This window comes from Chiloscyllium plagiosum, chromosome 8 (genome assembly GCF_004010195.1).
Source record: "Chiloscyllium plagiosum isolate BGI_BamShark_2017 chromosome 8, ASM401019v2, whole genome shotgun sequence".
In the NCBI taxonomy this organism is placed as follows: Eukaryota; Metazoa; Chordata; class Chondrichthyes; order Orectolobiformes; family Hemiscylliidae; genus Chiloscyllium; species Chiloscyllium plagiosum.
The window spans coordinates 107296525-107318950 of NC_057717.1; the positions used below are offsets into that span (position 1 = coordinate 107296525).

General features: G+C 41.5%; 1 protein-coding gene and 1 long non-coding RNA gene across 2 annotated transcripts in view; one reads left to right on the forward strand and one right to left on the reverse strand.

Annotated features, from left to right (window-relative positions):
• Nucleotides 1-20503, forward strand: part of LOC122552331 — a 32500-nt gene extending 11997 nt beyond the window's left edge. The window contains exons 2-3 of the long non-coding RNA XR_006312358.1: nucleotides 4783-4850; nucleotides 19685-20503. This is a non-coding gene — a long non-coding RNA (uncharacterized LOC122552331). The remainder of the gene's footprint in view (nucleotides 1-4782; nucleotides 4851-19684) is intronic.
• The window catches only part of LOC122552394 (cAMP-specific 3',5'-cyclic phosphodiesterase 4B-like), a 462527-nt gene that overhangs the window by 333529 nt on the left and 106572 nt on the right, over nucleotides 1-22426 (reverse strand). The window lies entirely within an intron of this gene.

Consider the following 22426-nt stretch of genomic DNA (forward strand, 5'->3'; position numbering starts at 1 on the left):
GAAGTCTTGGAGGAGGTGGAGGGCTTGGGTGGTGTCTGGGACATATGTGGGGAGTTCCTGGGCTAGGGGGGATAGGACAGTGTCGAGGTAGGTAGAGATAAGTTCAGTGGGCCAGGAGCGTGCTGAGACAATGGGTCGGCCAGGGTGGTCAGGCTTGTGGATCTTGGGAAGGAGGTAGAACCGGGCAGTGCGGGGTTCCCGGACTATGAGGTTGGAAGCTGTGGGTGGGAGATCTCCTGAGGTGATGAGGTTCTGTATGGTCTGGGAGATGATGGTTTGGTGATGGGGGGTGGGGTCATGGTCAAGGGGGCGGTAGGAAGAGGTGTCCTCGAGTTGGCGTTTGGCTTCAGCGATGTAGAGGTCAGTGCGCCAGACTACCACTGCGCCCCCTTTGTCCGCTGGCTTGATGGTGAGTGTTTGTGCAAAATGACTGAGTGGGAGATGGTGAAGTGTTTATACACACTGACTGAGATTGGGAGACTATGTAGTGTTTGTAAACATTGACTGACTGTGGGAGATGATGTAGTGTTTGTACACATTGACTGAGAACGGGAGATGGTACAGTGTTTGTACACACAGAGTGGGAGATGGTGCAGTGCTTGTACACGGTGACTGAGCATAGGAGATGCTGTAGTGTTTGTACGCACTGACTGAGAGTGGGAGATGGAGCAGTGTTTGTGCAAACTGACTGAGAGTAGGAGATGGTGCAGTGTTTGTACACACTTACTAAGAGTGGGAGATGGAGCAGTGTTTGTGTAAACTGACTGAGAGTGGGAGATGGTGCAGTGTTTGTACACGCTAAGAGTGGGAGATGGTGCAGTGTTTATACACATTGACTGAGATTGGGAAACTATGTAGTGTTTGTAAACATTGATTGAGAATGGGAGATGGTGCAGTATTTGTACACACAGAGAGTGGGGGCCGGTGCAGTGTTTGTACACTGTGACTGAGAGTGGGGGACGGTGCAATGTTTGTACATGCTGACCTTGGAGATGATGTAGTATTTGTACACATTGAATGAAAGTGAGAGATGATGCATTGATTGTCCACACTGCCTGAGACTGGGAGACAGTGCATGTCTGTACACACTGACTGAGAGTGCGAGATGGTGCAGTGTTTGTCCACATTCACTGAAAGTAGGAGATGGTGCAGTGTTTGTACATACTGACTGTGAGTGTGAGATGGTGCAGTGTGCGCGCACACTGACTGAGACAGGGAGACTATGTAGAGTTTGTAAATATTGACTGAGAGTGGGAATTGATGTAGTGTTTGTACACACTGACTGAGATTGGGAGACTATGTAGTGTTTGAACACATTGACTGAGAACAGGAGATGGTGTAGTGTTTGTACACACGGAGAGTGGGGGACAGTGTAGTGTTTATATACAGTGACTGAGAGTGGGGGATGGTGCAGTGTTTGTACATACTGACTGAGAGTGGGAGATGGTGCAGTGTTTGTACACACTGACTGAGAGTGAGCGATGGTGTAGTGTTTGTACACACTGGCTGAGACAGGGAGACGGTGCAGTGTTTGTACACACTGAGAGTGGGAGATGATGCTCTGTTTGTGCACACTGACTGAGAGTGGGAGATGGTGCAGTGTTTGTATACAGTGACTGAGAGTAGGAGATGCTGTAGTGTTTGTACGCACTGACTGAGAATGGGAGATGGAGCAGTGTTTGTGCAAAGTAACTGAGGGTGGGAGATGGTGCAGCGTTTATACACAAGAACTCAGAGTGGGAGATCACTTCCTCCAGATGAAAGGGGTAGCCATGGGCCCTATCTGTGCCTGTCTCTTTGTCGGCTATGTGGAACAGTCCATCTTCCGTAGTTACACCGGCACCACTTCCCACCATCTCCTCCGCTACATTGATGACTGCATCGGCGGCACCTCGTGCTCCTGCATCAACTTCACCAACACATTCCAACCCAACCTTAAATTCATCTGGACCATCTCTGACATCTCCCTCCACTTCCTGAACCTCTCCATCTCCATCAATGATGACCGACTTGACACTGACACCTCTTCCCACGCTTCCTCCTGCAAAAATGCTATCCCGTATTCCCAATTCCTCTGCCTCCGCGGTATTTGCTCCCAGGAGGACCAGATCTACCACAAACACACCAGATGGCCTCCTTCTTGAAGACCACAATTTCCCTTCCCACGTGGTTGAAGATGCCCTCCAACGCATCTCATCCACATCCCGCACCTCCGCCCTCAAACCCCACCCCTCCAACTGTAACAAGGACAGAACCCTAGGTCCTCACCTTCCACCCTACCAACCTTCGCATAAACCGCATCCTCTGGCGACATTTCCGTCACCCCACCACCAGGGAGATATTTCCCTGCCCACCCCTTTCCACAAAGACCGTTCCTTCCGTGACCACCTAGTCAGGTCCACGCCCCACAACAACTCATCTTCCCCTCCTGGCACACTCCCCTGCCACCGCAGGAATTGCAAAACCTGTGCCCACACCTCTCCCTTCACCTCCATCCAAGGCCCCAAAGGAGCCTTCCACATCCATCAAAGTTTCATCTGCACATCCACCAATGTCATTTATTGTGTCAGTCGCTCCTGATGCGGTCTCCTCTACACTGGGGAGCCTGGATGCCTCCTTGCAGAGCGGTTTAGGGAACATCTCCGGGACACCCCACTGCCCTGTGGCCGAACATTTCAACTCCCCCTCCCACCTTGTCGAGGACATGCAAGTCCTGGGCCTCCTCCACCGCCGCTCCCTCACCACCCGACGCCTGGAGGAGGAACTCCTCATCTTTCGCCTCGGAACACTTCAACCCCAGGACATCAATGTGGACTTCACCAGTTTCATCATTTTCCCTCCCCTCACTTTACCCCAGTTCCAACCTTCCAGCTCAGCACCATCCTCATGACCTGTCCTACTTGCCAATCTTCCTTCCCACCTATCCCCTCCACCCTCCTCTCTGACCTACCCCTTCATCCCCACCCCATCCACCTATTGTACTCTTTGCTACCTTCTCCCCAGCCCCACACCCTCCCATTTATCTCTCCAACCCGGAGGCTCCCAGCCTTCATTCCTGATGAAGGGCTTTTGCCTGAAACATCGATTTTTCTGCTCCTCGGATGCTGCCTGACCTGCTGTACTTTTCCAGCACCACACTAATCTAGACTCTGATTTCCAGCATCTGCAGTCCTCACTTTTGCCTTGCCGCAGTGTTTGTACGCACTTACGAAGAGTGGGAGATGATGCAGTGTTTTCACCCTGACTGACATTGGGAGACTATGTAGTGTTTGTAAACATTGACTGAGAGCGGGAGATGATGCAGTGTTTGTACATATTGACTGAGAGTGAGAGATGATGCAGTGTTTGTACACACTGATAGTGGAAGATAGTGCAGTGTTTGTACACACTGATAGTGGGGGATGGTGCAGTGTTTGTATACACTGACTGAGAGTGGGAGATGCTGTAGTGTTTGGACACATTGACTGAAAGTGGGAGATGATGCAGTGTTTGTACGCACTGAGTGAGGTGGGAGATGGTGCAGTGTTTGTACACATTGATGAAGTGTGGGAGATGATGCAGTGTTTGTATGCACTGATGGTGGGAGATGGTGCAGTGTTTGTGCACGCTGACTGAGAGTGGGATATGACACAGTGTTTGTACACAGTGATTTGAGAGTGGGAGACAGTGCGGTGTTTGTACACACTGACTGAGAATGGGAGATGATGTAGTGTTTGTACACATTGACTGAGCATGTGAGAGGCTGTAGTGTTTGTACACATTGACTGAGAGTGGGAGACAGTACAGTATTTGTCCACATTCACTGACAGTGGGAGATGGTGCAGTGTTTGTACATATTGACTGAAGGAGGAGACGGTGCAGTGTGTTTACACACTGGTTGAGATTGGGGGACTCTGTAGTGTTTGTAAACATTGACTGAGAGTGGAAGATGATGCAGTGTTTGTACGCACTGATAGTGAGAGATGATGCAGTGTTTGTACACACTGACTGAGAGTGGGAGTTGATGCAGTGTTTGTACACACTGACTGAGAATGGGAGACAATGCAATGTTTGTCCATATTCACTAAGAGTGCGAGATGGTCCGTGTTTGTGCATACTGAGTGAAAGAGGGAGACAGTGCAGTATTTTTACATACTGACTGAGATTGGGAGACTACTGTTTGTAAACATTGACTGAGAGTGGGAGATGATGCAGTTTTTGTACACATTCATTGAGATTGGGAGATGGTGCAGTGTTTCTATACACTGAGAGAGGGAGATGGTGCATTGATTGTACACAGTGACTAAGCTTCAGAGATAGTGCAGTGTTAGTATGCACTGACTGAGAGAGCGAGGTGGTTCAGTATTTATATACATTGACTGAGGGTGGGAGACGATGTGGCATTTGTACACACTGACTGAGAGTGGGAGATGATGCAGTGCTCATATTCATTATGAACTTGTGATTTTGGTCATGTGCTTCATCCTCTTAAAAGTTTCTCTTCATGTTCAAAATGTTTTTTTTTCTCTGATGATATTGTTTCTCTCACAATGTAGCACATCACATGGTGTTTAATTTGTCAACCAGCCCCTGTTATACACCAACACTCTTGCAAAATGTACATGTTGTTCAGTGAAACAACAAATTTAATTTGGTTTTTCATATTAATGGTGCAATTCTTTATGTCCACATAAACATCTTTTTCACCATTTTAATCAACCTTCCTGTGTCTTATACTTGCAATGTGTCCTGTTTCTGTTTGATATGTCTAGCTTCTCTTGATTGTCTTTAATTTTCCAGTAGATTATCATTCAGCTCCTACCTCACTACTGTCTTGGTTCAGACATGGACGAAAGATCTAAACTCCAGAGGTAAGAGTAACTGCCCTTGAGATCAAGATTGCATTTGACCAAGTGTGGTATCAAGGTGCCTTGGCAAAACCAGAGTCAGTGGGAATCCAGGTTAAAACTCTGCACTGGTTGGAGTTAATTCTTGCACAGAAAAAGATGCTTGTGGTTGTTGGGTCTCAATCACTTTTGCGCATTCCTTTTACAAACAGTGATTCACTGACGCACCTTTGTTCTAGCTCTTGCAGTCCCATCACATCCAGTCATGCTTGGTAATGGACAATTAAACAACCAGCAGGAGGTGGAGGCTCCATAAATATATCCATCCTCAATGATATGGATATGCAGCATGTGATTGTAAATGACAAGGCTGAAGCACTTACATCCATTTTCAGCTGTAAGTGCGAGTGATGATCCATCTCGAATTTCCCCAAGGTCCCCAACATACAGGTGATAACCTCCAGATGATTCAATTCACTGCATACGATATCCAGAATTGGCTGCAGACACTAGAGTATGCAAAGGCAATGCATAACACAGTGGCAATAATACTGAAAACCTGTGCTCCAGAACCTTATGTGCCCCTAGCCAAGCTGTTCCAGTACAGCTACAACATTGACATCTGTCCAACAATGTGGAAAATTGTCCGAGTATGTCCTGTATATTGCCACTCCATTAACCCACTCTCAATCATCAGCAAAGTGATGATAAGCAGTGCTTGCTCAGCAATAACCTGTTCACTGATACTCAGTCTGCCAGAGCCATTCAGTTCCTTCCCTCAGTATAGCCTTGGTCCAAGCATGGACTAAAAGATCTTAACTCCAGAATTAAGAATAACTGCCCTTGAAATCAAGGTGGCACTTGATCAAGCATAGCATCAAGGTGCCTTGGCAAAGCCAGAGTCAATGGGAATCAGGTTAAAACTCTGTATTGGTTGGAGTTATTCTAACACAAAGGAAGATGCTTGTGGTTGTTGAATGTCAATCATCCGCGTCTCAGGTCATCACTGCAAGTGTTCCTCAGAACAGTTCCTTGATTTAACCATCCTCAGCACATTTTTATTCATTCGGAGAAGTGAGCATCACTGGATGTGCCAGTATTTATTGCCATCCTTAGTTGCTCTTGAGAAAGGTAGTGAGTTGTGTTCCTGAACCGCTGCAGTCCATTTGGGGTAGGTAGACCCATAATGCTGCATGGAGGAAGTTCCAGGATATTGATTCAGTGACAGTGAATGAATGACAATATATTTCTAAGTCAGGATGGGGAGAAGCTTGGAGAGGAACTTGCAGGTGGTCATGCTGCCATCATCTTAAGCTACTTGATCAATGACCCTCTCTCCATCATAGTATTAGAAGTGGAGATATTTGTTGATGATTGCATATTGCTCAGCATCAGTCACAACACCTCAGATAATGAAACATATGTGTACATATACAGCAAGACCCAGGCAATATTCAAGCTTGGGCTGATAAGTGGCAAGTAACATTTGCAGCATTTCTAAGCTTAAATGGTTATCAATTGAAGGGCAACTTGTAGATGTTCCCCTTGTGATAGTGGTCCTAGGTTTGGCAGCTGCTGTCAAAGAAGTCTTTGTGAGTTCTTGTAGTGCATTTTGTGTGTGAAAATACTGAAACCATGTCATGCTGGAGGACCTAACTGTTTAAATAACGCATTGGATGCTGATTAGGGGACAATTTCTTTCTAGATGAGGTCCAGCTTGTTGGGTATTGTTGGAGTGATGCCCATCTAATTTTATAGAGTTAATTAGTTCAATTATGCATGCAAATAAATTGCCTCAGGTGACCAAAAGTTTAATATAACGTTTTCAATTCTGATTTTTCTCGGAACTAAATAAATACCTACAGAGGATTTGTACAAAGAAAGACATTTAACTGATTTCTCAAACTTGTTTGATGTTAATGTACTTTCCAATTTCTTCTCTCCTCACGATTCTTAGTGTAGAACATTTCCAAGCATTGGACTCATTCTGATATCTCTCTAATGTGTCATTCTTCATGTGGGATCCTAGACATGAGTGTTGGCAGTATATTAATTTGTTGCAAGGGTATTACCACTGTGGCTAATCCTGCCATGTCACACAGTTTCAAATGAATTCAGTGAATAATGAACAGGATTGAAACAATACCCTTTTTTTCCCGTTCTTAAGTCAGAAACATTATGGTAACTCTAGACTCCAAATGCCATTAGTCTAAAGTCAACCTTTTGAAATTATTCACAGGAACTAGCCAGCACCGTCAATCTCATCAGTTATGGCAAATTCCTATTTGCATTTTAGAAGCTGGATGTGGAGTGGGGGGGGGAGGTGGTAGGGGCTTGCTTGACCTCCAGGAGTTCATATGGGGAGGTGTTAGGTAGGGAATTCTATGATCTTGACCCAGTGAAGGAAAGTAAAGGAACAGAAGGAACAGTGATAGACCATGTCTAATACTAGGTCTCTGGTACAACTACTATTCTCTTACCCCATAGTCCTAATATTGTTTTCCCTTCAAGTATTGATCCGATTCGTTTTGTAAATTTACTCATGAATTTGACACCATCACTCTTTCAGACAGCACATTCCAGAATACAACAACTTGTTGCAGTGAAAAACATGTTTCCTCATTTTGACTCTGGGTCTTTTACTAATCCCCTTAAATCTCTGTCCACCATAACTGCTTTCTCTTATTTCTCTCTATCAAGGCCATTCCTGATTTTGAACACCTCTGTCAAAACTCTACTCAAATTTCTCTGCTCTAATGAAGTGACACTGTCCTCGACTGCTGCCCAAGCTCTTTTCAGCAGTGAAGGTTATAAGATTTGTCAGTCTTGTTGAAAAAGCAACATCAGTATGTTGGGTAGACAGTACATAGTGTAGGCAACTTATGTATCATTGTCAAAGAGCTGTAACTAGATCCTTCAAAATCTGAAAAGTCCAGCTGTCCAATTCCAACCAATTATTTGGAGAATTCCCAAGTGATCTTTTACTGTTCTATTACATGAATACTACAACATTGGAAAACAGCAATGCAGTAATACAAGTTTCTGTTTGTAAAAAATTCCGTGGTGTTATCTTGAAGAGGAAGTACAAGACTTCTTTCCATTTTTCAGGACAACATTTGTTCCTCAATCAATATCCCTTAAACACATGATCTGGTCATCATCATATTGCTGTTTGTAGGAGACTACTGTACGTAAACTGGTAATAAAAGGATTTGGGACCAAAAATGAGATTGACACATGGCTGCAACAGCTATGGCTGATGTACTACATGAATATTTTGCATCTAATTTTACCAGGGATGTAGATGATACCCAAGGCATAATGACAGAAGAGAAAACAGTGTCACTAGAAGGGTTCAAAATTGTTTACAAGCAAGTGTTGGATTGGCTATCGATTAAAAAAAAACCACTAAGCACTGAGACTGGATTCATCAAAGAATATTGAAGGGGATTGCAGGGCTGCTCGCCATAAACTTTTCAATCTTCCCTGGACTCTGGAGGTGGGGGGCGGGGATGCCTTGGATTGGAGAATTGCAGAAATATGCTCATGTTCAAAAATGGTTACAAGGTATGCCAAGCAATTACAGGTCAGTCAATTTGACATTAGTCATGAGGAAACTTCTAGAATAATTATTCAGATTTGAATTAGCAGTCATAAGGAGAAAAGTTGGCTTGTTTAGGAAGAACCAGAATGGATTTACAAACAGAAGCCATGTTCGAATAGTTTATTGGAGTTTTTTTGAAAACGTAATAGAAATGATTAATAAGGGTAATGCTGTCAACAGCCCACTTCAGTGAAGTATTCCACAGATTCACTAACATCTGAAAGAAAAAATATTCCCTCCTCATTTCAGTCTGAAATGAGCAACTCCTTATTTTGAAATGATGTCCTCTGCTCCTATACCCCTCCACATGGAGAAACAAACTATCCGTGTCTACCCTGACAAGGCCACTAAGAATCTTATACTTTCAATCCTTAGTGTTAGCAAGACTTCCATATCTTTATACTTGATTCCACTTGAAATCCAAACCAATAATTTTTGTTTTCCCTTTTACCCACAGGACTGGATTCTAGCATTTGTGAATCATGCACAAGGACTCTCAAATCCCTCTGTTGCCACAGTTTTCTGCAGTCTTTCTCCATTTAAATAATATTCAGCTTTTCTATTCTTCCTACCAAAGGGCATAATGTCCAATTTCCCCACATTATATTCCATCTGCCAAGCTTTTGCCCACTCACTGAATATGTTCATATCTCTCTATGGACTCATTGTCATCCTTTCCATTTGCCTTCCCACCTATTTTTATGTCATCCTCAAAACTGTGACAACAGATTCACTTCCATCATCCACATCATTAATATACTGTAAATAATTGTGGCCCCAGCACTGATATCTATGGCACTTCACTAATTATAGGATACCATCCTGAAAATGTCCCCTTCATCCTAACTCTCTGTCTTTGCTAGTTAGCCAATCCTCTATACAGCAAATGTACTTACCTTGACACAATGTGCTTTTACTTTATTAACTGCCTTTATTGGTCAATGCATTGAGTATAGGAGTTGGGAGGTCATGCTGCAGCTGTACAGGACATTGGTTAGGCCACTTTAGGAATACTGCATTCAATTCTGGTCTCCCTGCTATAGGAAGGATGTTGCAAAACGTTAAAATGTTCAGGAAGGAACTACAAGGATGTTGCCAGGTTTGGAAGGTTTGAGCTATAGGGAAAGGCTAAATAGACCGGGGCTATTTTCCCTGGAGCATCGGAGGCTGAGGGGTGACCTTATAGAGGTTTATAAAAATCGTGAGGAGCATGGATAGGATAAATTCACAAAGTCTTTTTTCCCAGGGTTGGGGGGATCCAAAACTAGAGGGCATAGGTTTAAGGTGAGAGGGGAAAGATTTAAAAGGGAGCTAAGGAGCAACGTTTTCACATAAAGGACGGTGTCTGTATAGAACATAGAATATTACAGCTCAGTACAGACCACTTGGCCCTCAATGTTGCACTTACCTGTAAACCAATCTGAAGCCCATTAACCTACACTATTCCATTATCATCCATATGTTTATCCAATGACCATTTAAATGCTCTTAAAGTTGGCAAACCTACTACTGTCGCAGGCAGAGCATTCCATGCCCTTAATACTCTCTGAATAAAGAATCTACCTCTGACATCTGTCCTATATCTATCACCCCTCAATTTAAAGCTGTGTCGCCTCGTGCTAGCCATCACCATCTAAGGAAAAAGGCTGTCACAGCCCATCCCATCTAATCCTCTGATTATCTTGTATATCTCTATTAAGTCACCTCTTAATCTACTCTCTAATGAAAACAGCCTCTAGTCCCTCAGCTTTTCCTCATAAGACCTTCCCTCCATACCAGGCAACATCCTGGTAAATCACCTCTGCAGCCTTTCCAATGCTTCCAATCCTTCCTATAATGTGGTGACCAGAACTGTACACAATTCTCCAAGTGCGGCCGCACCAGAGTTTTGTAAAGCTGCAACATGCCCTCATGGCTCCGAAACTCAATCCCTCTACCAATAAAAGCGAACACACCGTATGTCTTCTTAACAACCCTATCAGGGATCGATGCACATGGACACCGAGATCTCGCTGTTCATCTACACTACCAAGAATTTTACCATTAGTCCTGTACTCTGCATTCCTGTTACTCCTTCCAAAATGAACCACCTCATACTTTTCCACATTAAACTCCATTTGCCACCTCTCAGCCCAGCTCTGCAGCTTATCTCTGTCCCTCTGTAATCTACAACATCCTTTAGCACTATTCACAACTCTACCGACCTTACTGTCACCCGCAAATTTACTAACCCATCCTTCTACATCCTCATCCAGGTAATTTATAAAAATGACAAACAGCAGTGGCCCCAAAACAGATCCTTGCGGTACACCACTAGTAACTGAACTCCACGATGAACATTTCCCATCAACAACCACTCTCTGTCTTCTTACAACTAACCAATTTCTGATCCAAACTATCAAACCACCTTCAATCCCATGCCCCTGTATTTTCTGCAATAGCCTACTATGGGGAATCTTATCAAATGCTTTGCTAAAATCCATATAGATCACATCAACCACTTTACCCTCATCTACCTGTGTGGTCACCTTCTCAAAGAACTCAATGAGGTTAGTGAGGCACAACCTACCCAGCACAAAACCGTGTTTACTATCCCAAATCAATTTATTCATTTCTAGATGACTATAAATTCTCTCTCTTATACCCTTTTTCAACACTTTATCCAAAACCGAAGTAAGGCTTACTGGCCTATAATTACCAGCGTTGACTCTACACCCCTCCTTGAACAAGGGGACAACATTTGCTATCCTCCAGTCTTCTGGCACTATTCCTATACACAATGACAACATAAAGATCAAGCCAAAGGCTCTGCAATCTCCTCCCTAGCCTCCCAGAGAATCCTAGGATAAATTCCATCCAGCCCAGGGGACTTATCTATTTTCACACTTTACAGAATTGCTAACACCTCCTCCTTATGAACCTCAATCCCATCTAGTCCAATAGCCTGTATTTCAGTATTCTCCTCGACAACATTGTCTTTATCCTGTGTGAATACTGACGAAAAATATTCATTTAGTGCCTCTCCTATCTCTTTGCTCCATGCACAAATTCTCACTACTGTCTTTGACTGGCCCTAATCTTACTCTAGTCATTATTTTATTCCTGACGTACCTATAGAAAGCTTTAGGGTTCTCCTTGATCCTACCAGCCAAAGACTTCTCATGTCCCTTCCTGGCTCTACTTAGCTCTCTCTTTAGATCCTTCCTGACTCATTTGCATCTCTCAAGTGGCCTGGCTGGGCCTCATGGCTCATCTTTACATAAGCCTCCTGCTTCCTCTTAGCAAGTGATTCAACTTCTTTCATAAACCATGGTTCCCTCGCTTGTCCACTTCCTCCCTGCCTGACTGGTACATATTGCCTAATCGCCTCATAATTGCCTTTCCTCCAGCTGTAATTCTTGTATGGAATGAGTTGCCAGAGGAAGTGGTGGAGGCTAGTACAATTACAACATTTAAAGGAATCTGGATGGGTATATGAATAGGAAGGATTTAGGTGCAAATTTATCAAATGCTGGCAAATGGAGCTAGATTAATTTAGGATATCTAATTGGCATGGACGAGTTGGACCGAAGGATCTGTTTCCATGCTGTATATCTCTATGACTCTAAGTAGTTTTGTCTAATGTCATTTGGAAATACAAATATATTTCATGCCATATGAGTCTATGACTCCATCTACTGGTTCCTCTTTACCTATCCTACTTGTGACCTCCTTAAACAACTGTGATACATTTGTCAAACATGATTTCTCTTTCATGAAACCATGTTGATTCTGCCTAACCATATTATGTATTTCTAATTACTCTGCCAATATGTCCTTTACAAGATACTGTAACACTTTCCCAATGACAGAAGTTAAGCTAACTGACTTATAAACTTGTTGTTTGCTCTCCCTTCCTTTTTGTTATTACATTGGCAGTTTCCCAAATCTAAGGATCTTTGAAAGATTACTACCAATGCATTCAATATCCCTGTAGCTACTTTCCTTTAAAATCTTCAGATGTAGCCTATAAAATGATCATTCTTGAGGCCCATTAGTTTACCTAGTACATTTTCTCTAGAGATAATTACTGTGCTTATTTTCTCCAACACCAGGATGTCTTGATTATTTAGTATTTTTTTGAATGGTATTAATGTCCTTTGCCATGAAGACTGATGCAAAATACTTATTCAACATCTTTGCCATTTCCTGGGTCCACATTATTACTATTCTAGCCTTGTTCTACAACTGGCTCACACTCACTTTGGTCTCTTTTTTACCTTTTTATATATTTAAAGAAGCTCTTACTATGTGTTTTTACATTAGTCACTAAATGCCCTGACAGTTTATTTTCTCTCTTTTTTTTGGTCATTTTCTGTTGGCTTTTAAATCCCTCACATTCATCTGATTTACCACTAATTTTTGGCACATTTTACTATTTTTATCTCAATTTGATACTATCCTTAACTTCCATGTTCGATTTATCCCCTTCCTAGAATCTGTCTTCCATTCTGGGATATATCTTTGTGGGGAGTCATGAACTATTTTTGTAACCACCTGCCATTGTCCTTCAATTGTCTTTTTCTGTTAAACTCCTTTCCACAACAGCCAACTCAGTCCTGTAATTACTCTTATAAAAGTTTAACTCAGGTGTTTCCTATTCCATGGTTCTCACCATCAAACTGAATGCTATATTTCACCATGTTATGATCACTGTTACCCTGGGGATCTCTCTCTCCTGCCTAAATACACATTTCCAGATCCAAAATGGTCTGAATTCCTCGTTGGATCCACAAGTTATTGTTCTAAGAAACTGTCTCAAATACTCACTATGAATTCTTCATCATAGCTACCTTTACCAATTTGATTTTCCCAAATCTACATAAAGATTTAAATCACCTATGATTAATGCCTTTTTTACAATGCCCATGCTATTTTCTCATTTATTTTCTGTCCTACAGAATACCTAATGCTTGGTCATCTAAAGGTTACTCCGACCCATGTCTTCTTGCCCTTGTCATTTCTACCTGTACCCATTTGGATTTTACATCATCTCATTCAAGATCATTTCCTGCCAATTTACTTATTCCATCTTGTACTAACAAAGCTATTTCATCTTCATCTCTTCCTGCCTGACATTTTGGAAAATCACATAATCTTCAATATTTAGTTCCCAAGTTTGGTCTCCTTATACCATGACTCCATTATGGTTATAAGATCAAACTCATTAACCTCTATTTGTACTGTCAATTCATTTATTTTATTCTGAATACTATACATATTTAAGTAAAGAGTCATTCATTTAGCTTTTTTTAAACCATTCTTTCTCCCTTTGCACCTATTTGCAGTGCACTTGGTCTCTTCTTGTCCCTCTCTGAGTATCATTTTCAAAATAGTTCCATGCAATGGCACCCATATCCTTAATCTTTGTAAGCTTATGCATCTCCTTGCCCCTCTCTAATTAGTTTGAAGCCCTCTCTCCAATCCTAGTTATTTGATTCGCCCAGATACTGATCCCAGCATGGTTCAAGTGAAGCCCATCCAATGGAACAGCTTACTTCTTCACCAATACTGCTGCCAGGGCTCCATGAAATGGAAATAATCCCTCCCAAAACAATATTTAAGCCATATATTTACTTTCTTAATTTTATTTAACATAAATCAGTCTTGCCATGACTCAGATAGCAATCCTGAGATTGTTACTTTGGAGATTTAACTCTGTTTAGGTTAACACTATGCAGAATCCTTCAACAAATGCTCCTTTCCAGTCCTGTCAATGTCATTAATAGCAATGTGAATGATGACAACTAGATCCCTCCCCTAAGGAAATGTCCTTAACCTGGGCACCAGGGAAAGAACACTGCCTTCAGGACTAATGGCTGCAGGGAATATTATCTATCCCCCTAATAATACTATCCTCTAACAGTACCACGAACATACACAATCCCAACCCCAACTCTCTTCCCCTGCTCACCTCCCCCCTCCCCCCCCACCACCACCACCACTTGAATTGTTCCCTGTACCAAGGTGCCATGGTCAATTTGCTACATCCTCCCTACTCTCATCTACACAACTGCATCTCTTAAATGTTGAACAATTGCAGGGTCAAAGGCTTCTCTTGGGCTGTGCTTTGAGTCCTTGTGCCTAGCTCATCTACAATCATACCTCCCTGTCCTTGAATACAGACCACATCTGAATTGCCTAACCAAGGGGTGTGTCTACCTCCTGGAGTAAAGTGTCCAGGTAAATTATCCCCTGCCTGGTGCAGCACAGCATCTGTAGTTCAGACTCCAGCTCTTCAACTTGGATCCAAAGTTGGTTGACCTGGAAACATTTATTACAAATGAGTTTGCTGTGGATCACCTTGGTGTCCAGCAATTCCTACACACTGCAGTTGCAACATATTACTAACCTGCCATCTTTATCATATTTTATTTAAGTAAGTATTAAATCACTCTAGTATCCCTGCTCTTTATACTTGAACTATTCTCCTACTCAGCACTTTACTGACTCTAAATAACACTTTGAACAATGGACATAATTCAATTGGAATCTTGGTCACTTGACCTTTAAATAGTTGATCACAGCTCTCTCACAATTTCACGTTTACAGAGAGTAAAGCAGGAATATTTATACTTAAAACTTATCAATAGCTATCAATGACTATCACTAGAGATTAGTCATGCATTAGACCAGTATACTTAATTCTGTTCTGTGTTATTATATCAGCGGTTTATCACATTGACCTCCCAAAACCTGGTGCCATATACATTATCTCATAATCTCGTCCTTGTTGGGGGCTCAAAGGATTTTGTGGCATGTCTTTAATTGGGCTCAGTCACTATCCCAGAATTCCTGTGGAGCCAGCCTGACCAAGCTCTGCTGAGGTCTACCAAGGTTAAAGAATTTATGTGCACTTAGCCTACATCAAGTCCTGCTGAGGTTAGCAATGTTTTGACCTTTAGGTGAAAGTGAGGACTGCAAATGCTGGAGATCAGAGTCAAGATTAGAGTGGTGCTGGAAAAACACAGCAGGTCAGGCAACATCCGAGGAGCAGAAAAATTGACATTTCAGGCAAAAGCCCTTCATCAGGAATGACCTTTGTTATAGTCTTAACTTGGGTTATCTCAGGCAGCTCTGAGGTCATTCAAAGGACAGCCAATGTGTATGTTGCAACCAGGGGTTGGCCAGTTTTCCCATCATGCAACTATCTGTTTCACATAATTCCACAGGGTGGTATGCAAAATCAGAGACAAAGTTCCTAGGAATAGAAAGAGGCATCAGGCCCTCAAAAAGGTCTGTATGTATTAAAGAGGGATATGCTCTCCTAGGTGTAAAATTCTAAATTGCTGTAAACATGAATACATCAACCGGGAAACAGATACACAAGTAAACAAAGATCTCTAAATAAACTGTTTACACAATTATCCCCTGTTGCTTCAGTGGGTAAACACACTGCCTAATTTTCTATTGAATAATGCAGGTTGGAAAGTTCTGTATTTAACTCCTAATCTTTGCACAGTTAATTGGTCTCAGTCGGAGATAGTAACAGTTGCAATGGACTTCACTGCATCTCCATCAAGGAATTATGACTCTCCCACTGATTGTACACAAAATGATGACTTGGTTTTCTGTGGATGTTGAATGACGCCAACTTAAGATCTGGCTGTGATGCCGCACATAGCCAAGTACACTGATTCACAGATTTAAAATCGGATTTTCTGGGATTCCAAGAAATTCTCAAACATCCACCTCTCTCCCAATGGACTTCTTCTACAGGTTGTTTTGCTATAATCCTCATTTCGTCAGCGCAAGTTGGGTGTAACAATTGGCGATTGATAAATTGTGCACATTATTTGTATAATGCAAACATACTGCTGAACAGGTAGAGCAATTTTCCTATTAGTGATCTCCTAGAGTGCGATTTTCTATGGCGATTTTCCATAATGCGATTTTCTATAGCTCAATTGTCGCATTATAGCAGAACGACCTGTATTCACTTTCACATAATCTGTTTTGTCTGTTTTTTTTCCATCATTCATTCATAGGATGGGGGCATCACTGGCTAGGCTAACAGTTATTGCTCTTGCCGAATTGCCTAGAGGGCAATTAAGAGTCAAATACATTACATGTAAGCCAGACCAAATAAGGACAGCCGTTTCCTTCCCTAAAGAACAGGAGTGAACCAAATGAAATTTTCCTGATAATTGACTTTTAGTTAGACTTTTAATTCCATTTTTTAAACTGAATTCAAATTCCACCATCTGTCATAGCAGGATTTGAACCTAGGTCCACTAGATTAATATTACAGTGATTAGTATATAATCACTATATCCTTGGCCATTGCTTGCCACTGCTAAAACTCTCCAGACTCTACCAGCGTAAACTAATAAAATGGTTTTTGCTGTGTACGTACTGTCATAATCACGGACTATAACACCTTATCACCTATGGATGTATCAAATTTAAATTACATGTTTTATTTATATAAACTTGTCTAACCAAAGATTGACTGCAGATGTGAATTCAATAGCTGTATGGAGAGAGAGACTCTGGAATGTCATACCTCAGAAGGTGTCAAAGAAGCTTTGAAGGGAGAAAATGCACTACAAACTGAACTTGTAATCTCCAGTAAGCATCTCAAACTGGAGTACGATAGTAAATTATTAAAAATGCAGCAATCTGGGTGAGAGGTATATTTGTATTTCTGCCCCTTTCAAGAATAGAAAGGGACAGTGTTTAAAGTGAATTTAACCCTGGTTTGTATGTCTTAGTGACTTGAAATCCTAGCGTGTGGAATAGTGTGCTCTGAGAACAGTCATTTAAACACTCATGCACTGCAAGTAGAAAATGAAAAACATAGCTCTCCTAATCAATGTGTTGCCAGTTAGCCACAGCCAAAAGGAATCAGGACAGGAGTTTTAGTTAACCTACAAAGACAAGAAACTCAGTCTACTACCGTCAATGCTACTGGTAACATCTACTCAAATGGCAGGAATGTTCCGCTCTTCGCGAACAACTCAAGAGGCTAATCTGGACATGTCTTCATTTTTAAAACTTTTATCTTTTTGAATTCACCTTTTATTTTTAATTGGTGTGTGTTATGTTACTATTTTGATTCTCCTGCTCCTCGGATGCTGCCTGACCCGCTGTGTTTTGCCAGCACCACACTCTCGATTCTGATCTCCAGCATCTGCAGTCCTCACTTTCTTCTACTATTTCTCTCATGTTTGGTAATTAATAAGTTCACGTTATTGTTAATTCACAAATACCTGCTTAAAATGTTCCTTTTCAACATAATTTCTTTTAGGTCTAGGAGAAAAGTATTCAGAAGTGGAGGGGTCAAATTAAAATTAACCACGTTGCAAACAACCAAGGGAATTGTACAATAACAAAGGAAGAGCTAATTCAGTCCTCCTAATCTAGGAACTTATGGGCAGCATGGTGGCACAGTGGTTAGCACTGCTGCCTCACAGCGCCAGAGACCCGGGTTCAATTCCCGCCTCAGGCGACTGACTGTGTGGAGTTTGCACGTTCTCCCTGTGTCTGCATGGGTTTCCTCCGGGTGCTCCGGTTTCCTCCCACAGTCCAAAGATGTGCAGGACATGCTAAATTGCCCGTAGTGTTAGGTAAGGAGTAAAGGTAGGGGTATGGGTGGGTTGCGGGTCGGTGTGGACTTGTTGGGCGGAAGGGCCTGTTTCCACACTGTAATGTAATCTAATCTTATTGGTTTGAGTTATCCTGTCTGAAACCCAATTGAGTAACTTTGCCCAGGTTCTGGTCATAATAATATTGTTTTCCTTTGTTTTACTCAGTCATGGGACATGGTTGCAGCTAGTTGGTCAGCATTTAATGTACGTCTCTAGTTCTCCTGACAAGGCGGTGATGAGCTGCCTTCTTGAAGCACTACAGTCCATGTGCTGTAGGTATTCACAATGCCATCAGGAAGGAAACTCCAGGATTTTGACCCAGTGACACTGAAGGAAGTTCTGAATATCTCACAAAAGTTGTGATAGCGAACCGACTCTACATCATCCAAATTGAGGCAATATCATAATGGAAAATCCTGATTATAAATTAGTGATTATTCTCAACTCCAGGATACCTATGCAAGGATTTCTTCACCTGCTTTATCAATGACCTTCCCTCCATCATAATTTCGATGAGGATGTTTGCTGATGCACAATGTTCAGAACCTTTCGTGATTCCTCAGTCCAAGTCATACTCAGCAAGATCTAGACAACATTCAGGTTTAGACTTACAAGTAACAAGTAACGTTCATGCCACACAAATGTTAATAAATGATCATCTCAAAGGCAGAATCTAACTATTACAATTAACATCACTGAATCACCTCTACAATGTCCAGAGGGTTTCCATTGTCCAGAAACTGTTTGGACCAGCCATATACAAATTACGGCTACAAGAACAGACCAAAAGCAAGAAATCCTGTAGCAAGTAACTCACCTGCTGATTTCCTGTGTCCACCATTTATATTGTACAAATCAGAAATCTGTGGAATATTCTTTGTTTGAGTGCAGTGCTAACATTACTCAAGGAGCTCATTACCATCAGGATGAATTAGCCAGTTTGAATGCACCTCATTTAACTTAAACATTCTCACCCTCCACCATTGATACACACTGGAAGCTATGTTTACCAGTTACATGTGTATACAAGACATTCTGCAGCAACTCATCAGGCTTCTTCCAGAGCACCTTCCAAACTCACAATCTCTACTATCTGGAAGGGTAAGGGCCGCAGCTATATGGCAACACCAATACCTGCAAGTTACCTCCAAGCCACTCACCATTCTGATATTGTCACTAATTTACTGTCACAAAATCCTGGGACTCTTTTCCTAACATCATTGTGTGTATCCCTACCCCTCATGAACTCCAGGTAGCAGCTAATCAACACCTTCTCAAGGGCAATTAGGATCAGACAATAAATGCTTGCCTGGCTAGCAATGCCCAAATCCTGTGGGAAATAAAATGGTAGCGGCAGCCAGTTGCAACACACATTTCAAACCTACAGAACAACAAAAACTGCACTCTGCTTGAACTTAAATTTAAATTATATATTTTCAAATCAGCAGAATTACAATATTTGGAACTGTACCACCACAACAGCAATTATGGATCATTGTGCTTTGATTAAAAACCAAATGAAGAGATGCAGGACTGAGCTGGTGTGTTTAGTAACACTACTGAATGGTTCTCTCTGCCCTTAGCCGCCAGCCACAAATCAGCCTCTATCTCTCTTTGTCTTTCAGAATCATAGAACTTAACCTGACGGATTAATAGTTGAAAACAACATTTTACATAAACATCGTGCATTGAATTTCAACAGCAACAAAGCTGCTAAAGAATTAAAGCACATTTCTAAACATTAAAACAGTAAATTATTCAAATCCATTCACACAAAATGAATTGAACACCCAAGACCTTACTCAAGTAGGATTTTGTAAAAATGAAAATAACATATTTTTCTATTTGATGCAAGATCTTTGTACAAATATAACTTGATCATAATGAACCTAACCCAGACTGCATTCATTCTCACTCCTCAAAAACATGGAAATCCACAAAGATACAAGCAGTCTCTCTCCCTCACACTCACACACACACTGACAGGATCAACGTTAAATAACATCAATAATTTTCAGAGGACGTTGAATAAGTAGAATTGCATGGAATGTTCATCAATTTTTGATGGTGTTATCATGTTATATATTTTATTTTAAAAATGCTCTTCTGAGCTTTTAGAAATACATACAACAATTTAATAGCTGCCCCCTAGGAAACACATGACTGTTCCCATTGCTAGTGTGATCTGGTATCTCATTAGCAACTGAAAAGGAAGCTATTCAGAATTTGATTCACCTTTGTACAACACAATGGCCCCTTACTGGTGTGAGAATTCAAAGCTTCCGAGACAAAGTGGAAACTGGAAGGAACCCCCACATCCCTCAAACCTCCAACAAGAAATTCCAGCATAGCTGACTTTACTGTACAGAACAATGATTCATCAAAAGGTAATAAAGAAACTATCCTGCTTTTGAGGTTGATCTGTTGAGGATAATCTGAGGATACAAATGTCACAGAATACCAAGAAGAACACTGAGAGTCAGCATCAGAGAGAGATGATTCTCAACAAAGAGACCAATAAATTGGATAGTTGAGTCAAATCAAAATAAGTTACTTTGGAAACGTTTGGAGTTTATTAAATTGACAATAACACCTCTGGTTTTAATATTCATAGATGTTAAAGTCTCTCCACAGATGCTGCCAGACCTGCTGAGTTTCTCTAGCAATTTCTGTTTTTGTTTCAGATCTCCAGCATCTGCAATTCTTTACTGATATTGATATGAAGCTCTTTCCTCTCAAACTCTGGGTTTCAATACATTATTAAATCATTTGTCCGAATTAAACCCTAGGGGAGTTTGCTGCATCTCACTTTTAAATTTGACTTCATAAAATGGGCTTGTGAAACATGTCACAGTGTTTTCAAAATTAAACAACTCTGTTTATGGACAGAAAGTGACAGGAATAAAAGGAGTTCAGTCTGTCTCTTTCCTCTGCCTTTAACAATATTAAGTCTTCATAGAAAGGCAATGTTAAACTGAAAGAAAAGGCAAAACATTTTGAAGGTTATTAGTCAGTTAAAATGGGTACACATTCAAACAAGATCAAAAGCTAGTTTTGATGTGTCATAGTTTAGTGATTTGATGGAACAGCTCAAAGTAGAGAATATTTATGGAATAAAAATTAAGTCTGGACAAATACTTAAATTACCATCCTCAGCTGACTCAAAGATCAGCAGTTATATTTAATGATGCTTTACTGGCTAATCATCCTGATGGGTACGCCGGTACATCTGATTTTATTGTATTTCTCATGGATGACAATGGCAAAGGCTGTACTTTAGTTTGAGAAGCCAAGAAAACAAAACTAGTTCATAAAACTACTCCAACTGCTGAAACACCATTTCTTGTGGAAACAGCAGTTATGGAATTCTATTTAACAAATATCTTAAGCGACAGCTATACAATGGATTTACTGAAGGTAATATAAGCATCAACTGTGATGTAGACATGCATTCATTGTGCAATATTGCACACCATGAAAAATGTGAATTAAAAGTTATGGGCTGCCTTAACGTATAAACTGGACAGAAAGGAAATCTCTAAAAATAAATTGGTAAATTTAAGCCACCAATTGTTGGGTTGTTTTATAAAAGGTACATGTACAATGAGTTGTTAGGGCTTCGAGATGAGGGCTGTCTCACAATGCACATAAAGAATACAGATGTTTTTATTTTTAACTAAAATATTATGAAAATAATGTGCAATATGTTTGGATGATGGAATTTCCTGCCACATTACAAAAAATATCAATGTTGACAGCCTCACAGTCATCCGCATCCAACTCAAGAGGAAGACCTGCCTCCAAAAGCTGCCTGCCAATCTGATTGACCAGCATTTCTGAAGGCTCAGTAGCATACCCCAGGAAACTATGGCACTACTGGGATAGAACATAGAACAATACAGCACAGAACAGGCCCTTCGGACCACGATGTTGTGCCAAACATTTGTCCTAGCTTAAGCACCCATCCATGTACCTATCCAATTGCCGCTTAAAGGTCACCAAAGATTCTGACTCTACCACTCCCACAGGCAGCGCATTCCATGCCCCCACCACTCTCTGGGTAAAGAACCCACCCCTGACATCTCCCCTATACCTTCCACCCTTCACCTTAAATTTATGTCCCCTTGTAACACTCTGTTGTACCCGGGGAAAAAGTACAACAGAGTGTTACAAGGGGACATAAATTTAAAGTGAAGGGTGGAAGGTATAGGGGAGATGTCAGGGGTAGGTTCTTTACCCAGAGAGTGGTGGGGGCATGGAATGCGCTGCCCGTGGGAGTGGTAGAGTCGGAATCATTGGCGACCTTTAAGCGGCAATTGGATAGGTACATGGATGGGTACTTAATCTAGGTTAGAAGTTCAGCACAA